At 40.7% G+C, this 19,084-nt stretch overlaps 1 long non-coding RNA gene across 1 annotated transcript in view; it reads right to left on the bottom strand.

Moving 5' to 3' along the window:
- Nucleotides 1-18,717, bottom strand: part of LOC110196397 (uncharacterized) — an 82,813-nt gene extending 64,096 nt beyond the window's left edge. The window contains exon 1 of the long non-coding RNA XR_002321186.2: nt 18,572-18,717. This is a non-coding gene — a long non-coding RNA (uncharacterized LOC110196397). The remainder of the gene's footprint in view (nt 1-18,571) is intronic.
- Nucleotides 18,718-19,084: the final 367 nt, after the last annotated feature.

The raw sequence follows: 19,084 nt of genomic DNA, 5'->3' as shown, positions 1-19,084 counted from the left end.
TCAGAATAAGTAATTAAAGTTCTCTAAAGAAAAAGGCTACCACCACTCATTTCTCTTCATCCCATCCCACCTCAAAATGTGGCCTTTCTCCAGCTTCTCAGGGTGGTACATGTTTGTCTTGGTGTGATTTGGCCCTGCAAAGATCAGGCTATATTGTGATTTCTTTTTTCCTTTTGTGAGGTCTACTTTATAGAAGAAAAGGACTCGTGGGTAGAATGAGTAGGCTGCAGTCTATTACCAATAATGACTCGCAAATAAGAAGTGGTCTAAAAGAAATCTCGGAATCACAGATTTTGAGCTGAAAGGCCCTTTAGGGGTTGCTTAGTCTGGCCAGCTTATTTTACATACTGAAGAAACTAAAGACATCAGCATTTAAGCCATTTACCTAAGGTCAGTGATGCACAGGTAATAGGAAACAGGAGTGATATTTACAATGAGGTTTTTAAATGCCAAATCCAGTGGTCACCATCAAAGGTAGGTGTGACTAAGGTGTCTTAATGACAAATCCAGTGTTCACTGTCAAAGATGGACTGGAAAAAGAAATAAGCCAATTATAATGGGAGAAATAAGAATAACAGATAGAGAGCTTGAGAGTTAGGTTGAGACATGAGAAGTATGAAAAGACCCAGATAAAGTTCTTCAATGCAATGGGTACAGCCTCTCCAAAGAATTTATGGAAGAATATGGAGAAGTGTGATGCAGGATGAGAAAACACAATGAGTCATGATTCGCATCAAGGGAAGGCATAGTATTGCCAATGAGATCACAAATCCATTAAGGTAGTTGTCACGCATCCAAGTTGAATAAGAAGATGAAAATTGTTAGGGATAAGTATAAAGTCTTATATTTGTGTTCAAAAACCCAATTTGACAAGTTCAAGATGGGAGTAGCAAGGCTAAATAATAGTTAATTTTAAAAAAATGTTCTTGAGCTTTTAAGAAACTATAAACTAATGAGTTAATGGCCATAGGACACACACAAAATATATGTCCAACATACTGAAGGTCTTTCTTTCTCTAAAACTTTTAATATTGAGTAGATACCGATGTGAGAACCAGTGCAAGAGGCCAAAGCTGAGATCCATCTTTAGCAAGTACCATAGGGCAGAACCCCAGAAGAAACTTATCAGAGTGGATATAGAGCTACCTTCAAGGTGCATAAAAACTGGTTTAAGTTCTGCCTATGACACACACTGGTTGTATGTCCCTGAGTAAGTCACTTAACCTTTCACTTCTCTAGGCAACTTTCCAAGATTATAAGTTGAAGAAAGGTTCCCATCAACACTGGTAGGAGTTTTTCAGGGGTGTGCTGGAGCCAACTTGTAGCAAAAACTGATCGTTCATTTTTCGGTGTAAGCATTTATACTGCAGAAATCAGCAAATGCCACAAGTTAAGGCTTGATTTATTGTTGTGTTGACTGTCTAGTCTTAAGAAAATGATGGAGAAAGTGTTAATAATGCAACTTAAAATTGAAAGTGTGTTTTGAGAAAGTTGATAAATATTTACCAGTACAAAAGTAGAGTTTCCTTACCTAGGAATTCTCTACATTAGTGAAATCACAGGAACTATACAATGCCTCCCACTGAACCACTGAGGCTTATTGCCAGTTATCCTTCACCCTCTTCGTGACCAACCCTCAGTTTTTGTATCCTTGACAACCTTATGCTACCTTCTATAAGAACCCTTTTTTTGATTCTCTATTATGGTTTGGTTTAAATTTTTTATCCTCTCCTAGTAGAAGAGAAACTCCCTGAGGGTAGTGATTGTTTTTCCCTTTGTTTATTCCCCCCTCCCAGCCCAGAACTTTGAACATAGTAGACATTTAATAAATGCCTGTTTAATTGAATAGAATTCTGGTGCTTAAGTAATTGCTAGTAATATGGTACAACCTATTTTAATTAGCCCACAGTCCACTGTCCTTTGGGTCACCTATCATTTTGATTCTTTCACAACTGTGCCCTTCCATGACTTACAGCCAAATAGCATAACTAGGATGATTTTGGCATTGAATTGTTGTTTGGGGAGACATTCTAGAATGAAAATGTTTGGAACAAGATCTCCTAAGCATTTATGCTTGTTGATGAGGAGAAGGCACTAGAACCCTGGGATATTAGGAGCTTGAAGGGGAGGGGGGGGAGGCAGGGTGGAGAGAGAGGTGAGAAGGCTTGGTAAGATGCAAAGAAACCTGGATTTGAACCCTAAAGCCTGTGTTTGAATTCCAGATCTGATACGTTCTGTTCAACGATGGCTAAGTGATTTAACCTTTCTGGACCTCAATTACCTCATCTGTAGAATAAGAAGTTAGACTAATATACCAAGGGGGGCTACCTACATATGACAAAGAGTGTACAGGAGCCACTGAAGGCAAACTTTGCCTAAGACAAGCTGTGAGGACAAGCTGTTGGAAAAGGTGAAACCTATAGATTATAAGCTATTTGAAGGCAGGGCTCTTTTTTTTTTCCAATTTGTCTTTGTATCTTCAGTAACTAGCACTGTGCCTTAAACAATATGTGGAATAAGGGTCCAGGCTTGGAATCGTTTGAATTTAGGCAACTCTGCCTGTGTAAACTCCCTCCCCAGAGGCAGATTGGCAATTAGTCTCTGACTTAGATTTTTAGAGAGTGACCTAGTGCTCTGAGACCTTAAGTGACTTACCCATAGGAAAGCAGTTAAAATTTGTCAGATTTCATCTTCCTGATTCCAAGACTGACCCTGTACCACCATGAATAAATGCGTGAATGAGTGAAAAAAACATTTATTATGCAATTCTATTTTATTTTTCTTGCTTTTTTGTACCATAGTTAATATAGAAAATTGGTTTTGCATGACTTCACACGTATGATGGGCATCACATTGCTTGCCTTCTCAATGGGTAGGGGAGGGGCTGGAGGAAGAGAGAGAATTTAAAATTCAAAATTTTTAAAATGAATATTCAAATCATTTTTAGATTAAACAAACAATTGCTATGGGAAGAGCACTGTGCTAAGCTATAAAAAATACAAATGGAAAAGTTGGACAATCCCTGGCCTCAAGGAGCTTACATTCTAATTGAAGGAGACCACACACATGGGAGGGTTTACTGGCACTAGACCACACTGCCTAGGCCATGCTCATACCTCACAGGTGTTCTTTAAAATGCTTGCTAGTTTAGATTGTATTGATTTGTTGGCTCTTTTGGGGTTGTAATCCATGTTTGAGTTAAGAGTCAGAAAGACCTAATTTCCAATCCTACTTCTTATGCTCACTAGCTGTGTGACCATAGACAAGTCATTTAATGTCTCTGAGCCTCAGTTACCCTCATCTGTAAAATGAAGATAATCATAGCTGTAGTCCCTAACTTACAGGGTTGTTGTGAAGATCAGATGAGATGCTTGTATAAGTCACTGCTATATTAAAACGCATTACAAATGCCAGTTATTATTAGTAATATTTTGATTCTCAAGGATAGCATTGCCTCTGGGATACCACTTCCTCCCTCCACCCCTCCACTCACAGCTCTAGTGCAGGAAAAAAAAAAGCTGTCCCCAATCTCCAGGGGTGTCACCGCTCTCTTTGGCAGCCTCAAGTCAAGCAAAGGCTGCAGTGAGCGTCTAGAGAGCAGGACTCACAGGCCAGGAAAAGAGGGGGAAAGGAGGTGTGGAGGGGGAGGGATGTGACATTAGTATAATAAGGACCTGGCTGATCACTTTTTTCCCCCTCATTATTTCAAGATTATTGTAATTTCATGCAAACTGTCCCTTCTCCCGACACTGCTTCTGACAGCCACGGGACTTGTTTGGTGCTGGCCCCCAGCAATGCTAATAAACAGCTTCCAGATCATTTTTATTCATTTTGTGCATTTCATTCACAGTACTTCATGTGACTTATGTAGCCCCTGCAGCTCATATTTCTATTTAAATTGCAGGGCAAGTAGTGGGTTTTAACATTCCAACTGCACACACATTCTTCTTTCCCTCCAAATGAAAGATCATTTGAACTTTGAATTGCATTAGCATGACATTTTTCTACTAAATTACCCTGGCTGCACTCAACAGACTGAAAGGAAACAAACCTCTTTTAACTCTACAGGTTATGTGAATGAATAAATACTGGAGGTAATGCAGGTGGAGAGAAGAGAGAGGCATCCAGTGGGGCTTGGTATTTTTCCCCTGCATCGAGGAAGCCCATCTTCGGTGCTTTCCAGAAAACCAGGAACACACCATGCCAAGTCACAGCCTAGTTGAGGCATTTAGATGAATAAAGCAAAAAGCCAATGCCTCTCTGTCCCCTGGTAAAGACAAGGGCAATTTGACCCCCACAGGTAGAATTCAAATCAGAGCCACTGATCTCAGATCTTGTCATTACCCTAGACTTCTCTTTTAACTCAACTGCTTGTTATTTCTCATTTATGTCATTGTCTGGTCCCTGAGTCACCTAGGCTCTTCTAATGACTTTCCAGACAAAGCCATGAGGGAAGGGAAGCAAAGCTTGATTAGTTAGCAGTTTAAACCGAAGTCAATGCCAGGAATCTCAGACTTTGCCGTTCTAGAATCATTGAGCATGATTCTGGATACAAGGGGCAGGTCTCACTCAGGATCTGGGCATCAGGAGCACTGGAGTTAACACCATCTTTGTTCTCTCTACCATCTTAGCTAGCTCACCCTGGCAAACCACCACCCGGAAGGGTCAAAGCAATAACTTGATCTAGTGCCTTTGCCTGCTCTAGGAAGAAGAGTCCAATGGTCAGGACAGAAATTTCAGTTATACCTTGACCATGGAAGGTGGAAGCTAGTTATGAACATAAGCAAATACTGTCAGTCCTTTTGCTTAGCTAAAATATTCAAAGATGTTGCTCCATTTTGCCCAAATTTGGGATGCAACTATTGTCCCAGTCCCCATTAGAAAAGAAAAGAAAGGAGCTGGAAGAGTCACCTTTTTTTGTGTCTGAAGACAAGTTTGGTGACAACCCACAGGAAGCATAATTTCAAAAATTTCAAAGAGAGACCTTTGGCCCAAAACCAAGCAAAACAAACACAAACAAGAAAGAAAAAGTTCCCTAACATAAACACCAATATCTGAAATTCCTCTAAGGAATTTATGGTATACAGAATGCATTGCAACAGGGAGAGACTTCAGGCAAGGAGAACTTATTAAAAGGCTGCTGCAAAAGAATCCAGGAGGAAAGTAATGAGAGCTTGAACTAAGGTGATGGCCATGGGCATGATAAAGAGTGTGTGGGGTGGGGGAACATATCCTTGAGTTATTGTAGAGCTCCATGCAAGGGGAATTGGTGATTGATGAGATGTTGAGGAGAAGGGAGAAGGGAGAAGGAAGAAGGAAGACTCACAATCTAGAGAAAGATGAGAACATGCACTGAAGATTGGCAGCTGCCTGCCCTCATAAGGAACCCTGAAAGAAGGAGAGGGCAATGGTTGGAAGTCAGCTCAACAAGATCCTGTCAGAAAGAACTGCAAAGCTCCTCCAAACTCACACAAACCTACCCCCATCCATCCTTCTAACTCCTGCCCATGTGACCTTCATAATGAATCTCAGTGATAGATAACTTCTTAATGCTTGGTAATTCAAGACAGAGAATCATAGCATGTTAGACCTGGAAAGAACCTTAGAAATCACCCTAGTCTAAATCCCTGATTTTATAGAAAAGGAAACTGAGTTCCCAGAAGTATGTGATCAATGTCATACAAAGAGTAAAGGTCAGAACTTAAATTTGAACCCAGATTTGCTGGCTCAAAATCTAGAATTCTTTCCACTATATCACCATGTCCTTACTATTATTAAATAGCAAACGGTAGGCAGAAGCCCTACTCTGATGTCTAATTGTGGCATGGAAGGATCTTGGGCTCTCCAAGGCCATGCCAGCAGAATGTAATCTCCTGTAGGCTCAAATATTATGGAAATACTTTGAGTATGGCTCTGACAAAGAAGAGAAGAAGAAGAAGAAGAAGAAGAAGAAGAAGAAGAAGAAGAAGAAGAAGAAGAAGAAGAAGAGAAGAAGAAGAGAAGAAGAAGGAGAGGAGGAGGAGGAGGAGGAGGAGGAGGGGGGGAGGGAGGAGGAGGAGGAGGAGGAGGAGGAGGAAGAAGCAGCACATAAATAGAACTTCAAGGTTTGCAAAACACTTTACATGTTGTTTATTCAATCCTTACAGCAGGCTGTGAGGTGACTGTATTATTAACTCTATTTTACAGAAAAAGAAACTAAGACTGACAAAGATTAAGTGACTTGTTCGGGGTCGCACAGCTAATAAGTATCTGAGGCAGAATTTGAAGCCAAATCTTCCTGACTACAAGTTCAACTCTGTCCACTGAGTCATTTTGATACCCTCATCTGGCCAGAGACTATATCAGTTTTGCAAAGGATGGAAAGGCTAATCACCAGTAAACTGGCCAAGTAGGTGATGACTCCTTTAGCCATGGTAATTTAGCCACAGAAACAAAGAAAGATACAAAGTGTTTCTCAGCCCCAGGTAGTCCCCTTGCACTTCCATAGAGATAGAGTAGCAGAAAGTAGAATGTGCTAAGCATTGCAATTTTTTCATCATCTATAAACATGAACATTACTGCTCCCTTTCTAAATGTGAGATCCTTGTCCAATGACCTGTGAGTTGACACGCTATTGAAGAACCTCAATCATGTTAATATTCATGTTCTAATTTTAAATTAAGCTAAAAACAAAAGGAAGTTTCATATAAATAGAAGAATGGCTCATGGGGTTTCCTTGGAAAGGAAATCAGATGACTTAGCAGAGTTGGTTTTGCTAAGTGTCCAAAGACAACAAGAAAATTACAATTTCGTGGAATACTTAGTCAATTTATATTGCAGTGTGATCAGCACTTACAAAAAGACCACCATGAAGATGAATGAATGGATGGATGGATGGATGGATGGATGGATGGATGGATGGATGAATAGATGGATGGATTTATTAAGCACTTACATTGCTAAGCACTGGGGATACAAATAGAAAAGTGAGAAACTTCATTAATCCCAGAGGATTAATGAACTGAATATGCATTTTACAGGTGAGGAAACTAAGAGCCAAGGAGGTTAAATAAATTGCCCAAAGTCATATATAAATAATTAGCAAGTGTGCAGTGGATGAAGCACCAGCCCTGAATTCAGGAGGACCGAGTTCAAATCCGGCCTCAGACACAAAACACTCACTAGCTGTGTGACCCTGGACAAGTCACTTAACCCCATTGCCTAGCCCCCCAAAAAAAGTAGCGTCAGAGTCAGTATTTCAGCCTAAGTCCTCACTCCAAATCTAGCAACAGTTGGAATTCTTCATCCACTTGTAATTAGGTTGAACTTTCCTGCATTATGCTAGATGTTATTTAGGAAGCTTGGCAATGATCTAAGCCCTGATGCAACAAATACCATTTCTTCCACAAATAGGAGCATCTGGAAAATGTCACCATCTATAGGGAGGTGGATCCTTTTATTTGAGTTCTGCCTCAACCGTCCTCCATGGCAGTGGCAGTGACCTTTGGCAAACACGTCTTCCTGTTTTATGACTCATTCAATACTAAAAATTTGAGGGTCTTCAAATAAAGTCACCTGTCATTACATACTTCAAGGAATCTTAAATGATTTTAATATATGCATGGGAGACAGTATGTTTCAAGAGAGACTTGAAGGCAGCATTTTCCCTCTGGAATGAATTTTTTTTATAGTCAACAAATGAGAATCACAGTAGGATATTGATTTATCTATATCTTTCAATCAATTTTGCAACTGTAAGGACATGATTTGCTATAGGACATTGTTTCCAAGATCCTGACTATTATTGAAGAACCATTGCCCTAACCTTTAAAGGGATGGGGAGGGGAGGGTGAAGAGGAAAATAACGGAGTATAAAAAGTACATGTGAAAGGCCACATGATGCTGGCCTCCAACTCAGGATGATCTGGGTTCAAGCATTGAATGGCACACACCGGCAGGATTACCCAGGTAATACTTCATGAATTGCAGGATTGTTGCAGACCTACATTGTTGGAGGGAGTTTCTTTATTTGAAGCTCTCTATACCAATGAAATCATAGATGTAGGCCCTCCTCTGCAAACAACAGCTACAGGCCAATGAGCTTTGCTCAGTTCCAGTCGAAGTTCTAGAATGTGCTATCAAGGGATGGTTAGGGAACATGTAGAAAAGGAGGCAGCAATCACAGAACTAGCATGGCTTCATCAAAAACAAATCATGCATGCCCTTTAACCCAGCCATTCAGGTACAGGACATACACCAGTAGAAGGTCAATGGCAGAAACAAATGCCTCAAATAAGAGATGAGCCGGAAGTTTCAGTAAAATTTTAAGCACTTAAAGCTCAAAAGCGCACCAAGAATTTTGAGACATATAGTATTAAAAAATAGTCATAGCAGGACTCTTTGTGGCAGTGAAAAAACAACAACAACAACAACAAACTGGAAATGGAATGGGTACCGCTGATTGGAGAATGGTTGAACAAATTGTGACATATGAATATAATGATACATTATTGTACTGTAAGAAATAACAAATAGGAAGAAATTATAAAACATATGGGAAGATGCATAAATTGATGAGGAGCAAAGAGAGCAGAATCAAGAGAACAACGGGCACAATGACTGCTGTAACGCCAATGAAAATACCCTTCAGAAGTGGCTGAACTCAGGTTAATTGGCAATCAACGATCTGGATTCCTAAGACCTGAGGATGTAGCACATCCCACTCTCTTAGATAACTAGGGGACTACAGGTATGGAAGAGAGCACGCTCTCTCAAATGTGGTTGCTCTGTAAGTTAATTTTGCTCGAATGTTTTTTTCCTTTGTTTCAAAGAAACATGCACTAGCAGGGAGTTAATATATTGGGAATGATCATGATGCATAAAACAAATGGCATGTATTTTTTAAAAAGCGAGGAAGACAGCCCGCCTATTCCTTCTTCTGCCTCCATCATGTATGCCCCCGATACATGTGTAGATTATTCTCATAAAGTTTTCATAGAGATTCAGCTAAGTGTCACAGTGGATAGAGTACTGGCCTTGGGAGTTAGGAAGACATGAATTTAAATACTGCTTCGGTCACTTATTAGCTGTGTGACTCTGGGCAAATAACTTTAGCTCTGCCTGCCTCAGTTTACTCATCTATAAAATGGGAATAAGAATAGTAGTGCCTACCTAGCAGGGTTGTTATGAGGATCAAAAGAGATAATACACGTCAAGCACTTTGCAAACTTCAAAGCGCTGTATAAATAAATACTAGCTATCATCATCACTTTAGATGAAAAAACAGGCATAGAGATCAGTAATGATTAATACCTGTTCAAACACCTTTTTTTTTCATTAATAATGACTTTTTCCCAAGCATTTGGTAACTACTTTCAGACATTTTGAGAACTGTTCTCTCAAAACACTCAAAACTGGGCCCCTTTCTTCATCTCAGGATTCTCTGTATGTATGTGGTTTCCTTCTACACTTTCCATATTTGTTTTCTTAATGTCACTTCCATCCTACCCCACCAAACACATTGGCACCATGAGACCCTGGAAAATAAAGTCTAGAAGTTTGCCGGGAGTCAAAGTCAAGCTCCACAGCTTTTAGGCTTCACCCTTTTCCCACCTAACCACATAGGTGGTGCAGCAGATAGAGCACTGGCTTCAAGTCAGGAAGAATGGATCTCAGATCCAGCCTTAGATACCTAGTACATGGGCAAGTCACCTACCTTCTTTTTGCCTCAACTTCTTCAGCAGTAAAATGGGAATAATAATGTTACCTATTTCCCAGATTGTTATGAGAATCAAACGAGATAGTATTTGTAATAAAGGTTTTTTTTCTCCCTTCCTTTCTTTTAGAATATTTGGAAAAGAGGTGTCCATTTCCAGTATTATGGCACCTCTTGAATTTGCCTTGATTATTCAAAGTAACTTCTAGACATTCAGTAATTCTATTGGCCTCTTTTTTTTTGATGCTTCTGGATGCAGTTCTCTTGGCCAGGTAACTGGAACCCATTGATGGCAGCCCAATGCTGTCTTTCCACTTCATCCTTTATCTAGGGCACAACTAGCTATGAAGAGACAAATCAGATGTAATGAAACCAAAGGACAGCTCATAAGTTCTCTGTGAAGAGACAGATAAGGGAGTTGTTTTCATCTTATGCCTCAAGACAAAGAGAAACAATCATTTCATGGGAGGCTTGGTCCTTACAATATATAGCCTGATTACACAGAACTTGGCAGCTGCAGCATTAAAGGATCAAAGGTCATTGAACATGATATTCCAGAATGCAAAGGGGCTAGGGCTACAACTAAGAATGACTTATCCAGCAAAATTAAGCATAATACATCAAGGGAAAAAATAGTCATTCAATGAAATAAAAGGATCTCAAGCTTTCATAAGGAGAAGACCAGAGCCAAACCAAAGCTTTAACTTCCAATATCAAGACCCAAGAGAACCATAAACAGGTAAAAAGGGAAAAGAAAACATAAAGGATTCAATAGAGCTAAATGATTTACATCCCTACATGGTAAGATGATACTTGTAATTCTAAAAAACTGTGTCACTGATAGTATAGATAGAAGGAATATACATAAACAGAGGGTATAGGTATAAGGTGAATTTGAGGGAATGACACAATATATAACCTGAAAACTACACTGGAATACATGAAAATCTTAAGATAATATTTAGGCCATCAGCATTCTGATGTCCTTTGTTGGCAGCTTATGGAGATACATGGAAAAGAGATTGTGAACAGGCTGCTGTCAGTGTCCACTACTGGGGTATAAAGGGCCTCCCACAAGCCGATCAATGTTAAAAGCAATAGGCCTTTTTCTTTGGTCTGTTCTGAGGAAGGCACAAAACAGAAGGTCATATGGCTTAAATGGAGATATCTGAGAGAGCAGGAGTCAGGGAAAACAAGAGAAATGATACTAGGGCATCACAATGAGCCCTTCTCACTGTAGCAAGACAACTCCAAGCTATCAGAGAGGAGATACTCTGAACCCAGTCACCCCTTCACACATGGAACTTGGGATTACCAGTTCCCAAATAGGACTAAGGCCAAAAAAATTAAAGTATTTCTTCCAAGGTTCCCTAGTTAGTAATTAGCAGAGTTGGGGTTGGAACCAGTTATTCTTCTGATTTAGAGTGTAACGTTCTTTCCACTGGAGGTTCTTTTTCATGTGAAGCTTTCTGTTCCTGCTCCTCCTTTCCCAAACTTCTTGGGCTATGGCATTTTAAAAAGAATAGGGAATGGATGCTATCAGAAATGTCACCAGGGAGCCTCAGGCATGATGGTCTTTAAGCCATGGCAGGAAGAAGGAGCCCTTGATGGTCTAGGACTCCTTGGTCTAAGCTACTGGGTAGCTCGGGCATGACTGGGGTCAGCCAAAGCAGGGCCTGGATCAGTGTCATTAGTTTCACATTGTCCCAAGGATAAAAGTTCCCAGTTGGTGGAAGGGAAGGTCCCAGAAAAGGGGGTGGTCTGAAGCAAGAAGTTACCCTGCATGATGAGGTAAAGTGACTAAGGGACAGTGTATTGCATGGAGAAAGACAAGACCAGGAAAATTGTAGGTTTTTTTCAGACTATAGCCATCTCTGCCTATATTGGTGTAAAAAGTACCCCTGCCAATGAGATCAGAAGTCCAGCAAAGTCCAATTATTTCATCTGCAGAAAAAAAAAAGCTAAAGAGTCCTTTCTATAATCTTTAAGTCCCTGGTGGTGATTATGAGTAGGAAGACAACTAATCATTCCTTGGCTTTACTGAGAAGATAAGAAGAAATGACCTTTCTTTATAATTAATAGAGATGGTGTATGTTCTTATGTTTGACTATATAATTGTATGTGTAATGTAGTTGTGGGGTTGTAAACCTGTACTATTTCCCCGATGTAGGGGAGGGATGCCCTGACGCTGAAATCACTCTAGGGAAGTTAATGGAGGCATATAAATGTGGAAAATTCAGTGACCTCTTGCCGAAGTAGTAATGTCATAGAGAGCAGATTACGAATGATCCTAGAATAATAATAGCAGTAATAATCACTAACATTTATATCATATTTACTATATACTAGGCATGTTAAAATTCTTATCTTATTTGATCCTCCCAACAACCCTGGAAGGAAGGTGCTATTATTATTCTCATTATACAGATGAAGAAACTGAGGCAGACTGGATAAAGTGATTTGCCCAATGTCACATAGTAAGTCCAAGGCCAGATTTTAATTCAGGACTTCCTGACTGCAGGCCTGGTGCTCTATGACTGAGCCACCTAGCCACCCAGGAATAGCCCAAGGCTTCATGGGAAGAAGATCCTATGGAGGAAAAAGCATTACATTCTGAGTCAGAAGATCCAGGCTTAAAACCCACCTCTGTCACTTAATAGCTGTATAACCTTGAAGGAGATATTTCAATGCCTCTTGACCTCAATTTCCTCATCTGTACAATGAGGGCGTTACTCTAGAACAAGTGTAGACTCCTTAGATAACACGGACCCCTAACCTTGGATCTATGAAGTTATTGGTTTTAAGAATATTTTGATAACTTTCAACATAATGGTTTCCTTTGTAATTCCATATGTTTTATTTTATTCATTTAAGAACATTATTCTGAAAAGGGGTCCATAGGCTTCCCCGGACTGACTGTCAAAGGGATCTATGACCTCCCAAAAGCATGAGAACCCGTGCAAAGTTCCCTTTCAGCCCTGAGCCCTATGATCCAATGAATGCTATCAATATGGAGTTACATAAGGCAAGCTGTGGTTTGAACCAGTAGAAAGATACAGAAGAAGGTGGTACCCCAAGAGCTTTAGGAGGTCTGGTCACAGACAAGTAGTGCTTGTGGCCTCACTACTCACTTCTCCATGAAGCCCCAGTAAGCTTATTATTGGGATAACCTCATCATCCTATAGGGCAGCTAGGTAGCACAGTGGATAGAGTGCCAGGCATGAAGTCAAGAAGACTCGTCTTCCTGATTTCAAATCTGTCCTCAGATACTTATTAGCTGTGTGACAATGGACAAGTCACTTAACCCTGTTTGCCTCAGTTTCCTTATCTGTAAAATGGGCGGAGAAGGAAATGGCAAAGTATTTTTGCCAAAAAAAAAAATCCAAATAGAGTTACTAAGAGTTAGAATAAACAACATCCTCTAAGATCTCATTAACCTTGGTGCTCCACTGCACCACCACTTTCTGCCCCTCCTCTGCCTCTCTCATGGGGGGGGGGAAGGAGGCATGAACTCCAAACCTCCATGTAAGGAGAGAGCTCAGCTCTGAACATTTTCATTTCTCACCTGGCTGCACTGCTCTGGGAATTTTTTAACTTTTCCACATGCTCCTCTGTTGAGAACCATCTCCTCTACTCCCCACTCCCACTCACCACCACTTTCCAACTTCTTTTATTGTTTTTTCTTCCCCCATTAGATTGTAAGCTCCTTGCTTATGCTCTTGCATCTGGTTATGTAACTGTATGTGTAATGTAGGTATGGAGTTGTAAACCTGTACTTTTTCCCAAATGTAGCAGACGGATGTCATGACACTGAAATCACTCTAGGGAAACTGATGGGGGTGTGTAAATGTGGCAAGGACTGTCTTTCTTTGTTTCTTTTCTTTCTTTCTTCCTTTGTTCCTTCCTTCCTTCTTTTCTTTCTTTCCTTTTCTATTTCTTTCTTTTGATTTGTATCCCCAGTGCTTAACACAATGCCTAGCATATATTAGGTGCTTAATAAATGTTTGTTGACTATTAACTATTGATCAGGAAAGTCTAAGGTTAAATGAATAACAGAGGAAAGAGAAAACCGCAGTTGGGAACAATCCTATGTTATTCCCTGCTCAAGGTCCTATGTTTTCATAGGCAATGATGCAGTGGCAGAATAGAAACTTCTAGCTTAATGAACCAACAAATCTTTTATTAGAACCAAAGACAGCCAGACAAGAAAGGAGAGTTCAAAAGAAAACATTCCTATTCCAGAGAAGCCAGCCCAGTTAAAAGGTGGTTGGAAGCACTACGTGAAGCAAAAATTAAGGCTGTAGGTACTACAATAAAAGTGTCATCAGACCTGGAGGAAACTACCCTCAGACCACATAAGCAAGAATGTCAGGTCCTTGGCCAGCTTTCAGATGTTTGGAGAGCCAACCCAACATCAGGATTAAACAGGAAGCCAAAAATGGGCCATGGATGGATTAGGAAAGAGGTGAATTCCAAAGAGCTCCATGGAGAGCGAGAGAGAGAGAGAGAGAGAGAGAGAGAGAGAGAGAGAGAGAGAGAGATCTCTATCTACATATTGATCAATATCTATATCTACATATACACATACATAGATTTGCACATTTGCAATATGTGTATATGTATTGAATGTATATATACATATGTGTATATGTATGTATATGTGGGTGTATATGCAGAAGCCATCTTGTCAGTATGATTTGCATTCCTAGCTTTAGAAAGGAGGTTAGCCATGAAGCACCAAAGACTGGATAAGGCCATTATGCCACCTAAAACTAAACAAAGGTAATATTATAAGTTTCCAATCCTGCAAGCACAGGACATGTACAGTAAGCACAATACAGAATCATACCCACAAACCATCCCTATGGGTTGTAAGTAAAGGGCAATTTCTTCACAGGAAAGGACAAGAAGTGATGAAAAGAAGACTGGGGGCAAGTAAAATGTCCAAACAAAACTTAAAAATACATACCACAAATAACATTGTGAGCATGGGGATCATGAAAGGGGACAGCATCAAAGGACTTCTAAAGCCCCTCCAGCTATAAAATTCTCTGCTCCTCAAATCATAATAATGAGACTACAGAAGTGGAGCTTACATTCCAAGACTTTTATTCAATTATAGAAAGCAGTCAATTTTTGGCCACCTGTGCAATAGTATGCAGAGCACTAAATATAAAAGAATGATAGGCTAACAACTTGTCCCAGGACCATTTCTATCTGAACTCCATCAAAAAAATAGATGAAAAGAAGGAGAGTAATAATTATATCTCTTTCTCTACAGTTCACCTTTGTCTTACTTGCATGGAGGTGACCCTGAGGTCTCAAAGGCTATATCAACATAGTAAAACCTCTTAAAGTGCTCACCAAGCTGGGAAGTTTTCGGGTAAAAGTCCAGTGATAGCTGATGTATTCAAGGACAAGCAGAGCTAATTGTGAAGGAGGTCCATTATCAGAAGTAAATCTCTTGCTAACTGATCCTCAATTCTTCTTAAAAGAGAGGGTGTGTATTATACTCAGGGGGCAAAGTGCTGGAGATATAAACCATAAGGCCTTCAAGGAGCTCATATCCTCATGGGTGGAGTACAACATACAAACAACTACATATGCAGAAGGTAGGATTTGATGAGACTTAGAAGACCTCAGCATGGATAGGCCCACAGGGTGTTGGGGTCCTGGATCATCAATCCTGGCAGAACATTGTGACCATCAATTGTTTCAACTATCATCAAGCTAACAAGAGGATCTCTGGGGGAATTCCCTGTCTTGGCCAGAATTTCACAAAGGTCTTCAAGGCCAACCTAACTTGGACATGTAATTCTTAGGAACCTGACAATTAAATTTCAGTGAGTCAGAATCATAGAATCAGAGTGGTGGCTTGAGTGAAAATCAGGTGGGTTCTCACCACCACCTGCCCTGTAGCTGTCAGCAGGTCAGTGAGTCAGAGGCTCCTGCTTAGGTAGAACTCTGTGCCCTGATGGGATGAGTACACTGGATGTGTGTATAAACCTTGCCTCCAGCTGCCCTAGCCTTTATCCATCCTGCAATGTCTTCTAAAGGTTGGGCCTAGACAATCATGAATGCCTAACTATGTTGGCTAAGACTGAAGGTAGGACTCTTTACACACATTTTGTTGACTTAATGTGGACAGGTGGAGAGCCATGTCTACTCATGCCAATGAAAGATAGGTTTGGTCAAACTCTCCAGAAACTGAGCCACAGGAGTCAGGGCCAAAGAATTCTAGATTTAGACGTGGAAAGGATCCTAGAAGCGGCCTAATCCAACCCCCTCATTTACAGATGAGGAAATAATCTCAGCAAGGTAGAATGATTTGTCCAAGATCACACAACCAGTAAGTAGCAGAGCCAGGATTTGAACCCACCTTCTCTGACTCAAATCTAGTTTTCTTTCCACTGTATTACACTGACAGCTCCTGATGTAGGCTCTGGAGACAGTTTACATGCTCTGTTTTGGTCCTTTTTCCTGTTGGACTTGGGAAACCTCCTGGGTAGAAGGAAGGCTCCTTGAGAGTAAGGATTGTTTCATTTTTTTTTTAATATTCATACCATGATCGCCTAGCTTGTACATAATAGATACTTAATAAAAGCTTGCTGATTGATTGATTGAGTGAGTGACTAATAATCTCAACTCTAAAGGAGGAGGGGACAAAGCAGTGCTAAAAGTCAGCTTAAGTATCTGGAGAAATCCCTCCACAAAACTAGGGGAGTTATTATCAGAGAGGTAGGGATTAAGAAGGCAGCCTGCTTAGTCTAGTGCTTAGCACAGTCCCTGGCACACAGTAGACATTTAATGACTGTTTACTGATTAACTGAATTTTATTGACATTCCAGGAAAGAAAGTAGGAAGGCTGTGTTGGACCACTGGGAGGCAAAAGTCCATACATAGTTTGTACTGGACCATGAACCCTAAAAGGACTTTATGTTCCTGTTATTCAGTCATTTTTCAGTCTCTTCCTGACCCCATTTGGGAATTTCTTGGCAAAGACACTGGAGTGGTTTGCCATTTTCTTCTCCAGCTCACTTTACAGATGAGGAAACTGAAGCAAACAAGGTTAAGTGACTTGTCCAGGTTCACACAGCTAGTGTCTGAGGCCAGATTTGAATTCATGAAGATGACTCTAGGCCTGGCACTCTATTCATTTAGCCACCTAGCTGCCCTAGAAAGTCTTCTACCTACTCAATAAATATCCTAGGGGACCCCATGTACTAAAGAGGGCCATAGCTACTTACTCTTAAGTACTGTTCAAGAAAGGAATCTGTGACCTTCCTAGTCTCAAATGTACCTTAAAGTTTTGCTGGTTCCTCAGATGTCTGGAACAACTGTTATCACAGGTCTAAGTATGTGAGGAAGGGAGGAAGACAGGGAGGATGTCGCAGGACAGCTAGGGTTCTGCTTCTAAGGCTATAAGCCCTTTAAGGAGGTAGACAATCCTGCCTTTGAACAGGGGGAAAGGGGACAAGCAACCCTACAAGACTGTAAAAATGGAAAGGTTGGGGACCCAACTGGGTGAGCAGCAAACATAAACCAACAAGTCAAGGTAGGCTGGTACCAGGTTGTCTGCTGAGTACCAAAATAAGCAGGGAATAAATGGTTCCAGAGTCTGTAATTGATTCAGAAGCCAACACAGAGCTTGCGCCAGGAAACTGACCAATTTTCCTGACTTATGGTGATTTCCCTAAGATTTATTCTTTTTTTTTTATAGCAGTTGCTTTCAATGCCAGCCACCCCACCCCCCACCCCCTGGAGCTGGCAGTGATGGAGCATCCACCAAGCTTCATCCTGACTCATTTGTCCCTGCCAGGCCATGGACCCGTGTGCTCTCTCTTCCTCTGAAGAACAACATAGTCTCATACAGCTAGTAAATGGATAGGCTGGGACTCAAATTCTGGTCTTCTGACCTTAACTTCCAGTGATCTTTCCACTATCCCTTACAGCTTTGCATTAAATATTATTCTTTATGACTATAAAGGGAGGGATTAGAAAATAACTAACTAGACCTCATCTGTAAGTTAGGATAATCACCCATCTGCTTTTAAGTACAAACTAACCAAGATACAGGGGAATGGCTAAGAGGACCTTTGGAAATGTAGAATCTGACCACATCTACAGCTGCATCTCTTTTTTTTTTAGGCAATTGGGGTTAAGTGACTTGCCAAGGGTCACACAGCTAGTAAATGTCAAGTGTTTGGTATGAGGCTCGATTTGAACTCAGGTCCTCCTGACTTCAGGGCCAGTTCTCTATTACTTCCCCACCTAGATGCCCCTGCATCCCTATTTTCTAATATTCACCTACACAAATCCTCTATTTCTCTCAGGTTGCTCTCTTTCCAAATCCCTCCACACACCTGTGCATGCACACAACTCATCAAATCAAGTCAACTAGAATTTATTAAGTACTTACTATGGTCCAGGTACTGTGCTAAGTACTCAGGACACAAAGGCAAAAAAATATATAGCCTCTGCTCTCAAAAAGTTCAGGCCATTGGAGGAGGAGACAACATGCAAGCAAATATGTACCAAAAAAAAAAAGAAACAATATATAAACCAGATAAATTGGAGGTAAGTGATAGAAGGAAAGAGCTAAGACTGAGAACTGAGGAGATTGTACAGATGGTGGGACTTTAGCTGATACTTGAAGGAAGACAGGGAAGATAGGAGGTAGTGAAGAGAAGGGACAGTGTTTCAGGAATGGGAGTCAGAAAGTTAGGGAAAACACAATCAGGAGTGTTGTGTTGTGCAGGAGGAATAGCTCTCTCTTTCTCTCTCTCTCTCTCTCTCTCTCTCTCTCTCACACACACACACACACACACACACACACACACACACACACACACATAAACTTCTTAAGCTCATTCCTACCTTAATACTTCTTTCTCACACTCCCATCACCATCTATCTCCTCTGCTCCTTCTCACCTTCTCATGTTCTAAAGGGAACTAGAGAAAGTTATTTAATGACAGCTAGTGGATCTACTACAGATCTCCAGGAATAGGAGACAGACAATGAAAACATTTGGAGTCAGGAGAGAAATGGAGTGTAGTGTGGGAGGAGCAACAAGGAGGTCAGTCACACACACACACACACACACACACACACACACACACACACACACATCCCTCCTTTCACACTTTTTTTTCGTAATCTCACCATCTATTTCCTCTGCTCTTACTCATGGTCCAAAGGGAACCAGAGGAAATTATTCAATGGTGGTGAGTGGGTTCTCTACAAAATCTATGCTCTTCACTGAAGCAAGGCACTCAATTGATTCTCAGCACCACTCCCTACAACTGCTGTTCCAAACCTTCCCTTCTCTTCTCTTCTCTTCTCTTCTCTTCTCTTCTCTTCTCTTCTCTTCTCTTCTCTTCTCTTCTC

The sequence above is a fragment of the Phascolarctos cinereus genome, unplaced genomic scaffold (assembly GCF_003287225.1).
Source record: "Phascolarctos cinereus isolate Bilbo 61053 unplaced genomic scaffold, phaCin_HiC Scaffold_2;HRSCAF=192, whole genome shotgun sequence".
Classification (NCBI taxonomy): domain Eukaryota; kingdom Metazoa; phylum Chordata; class Mammalia; order Diprotodontia; family Phascolarctidae; genus Phascolarctos; species Phascolarctos cinereus.
Note: the sequence above shows the minus strand (reverse complement) of the source record. Positions and strands in the feature narration are given on the sequence as shown.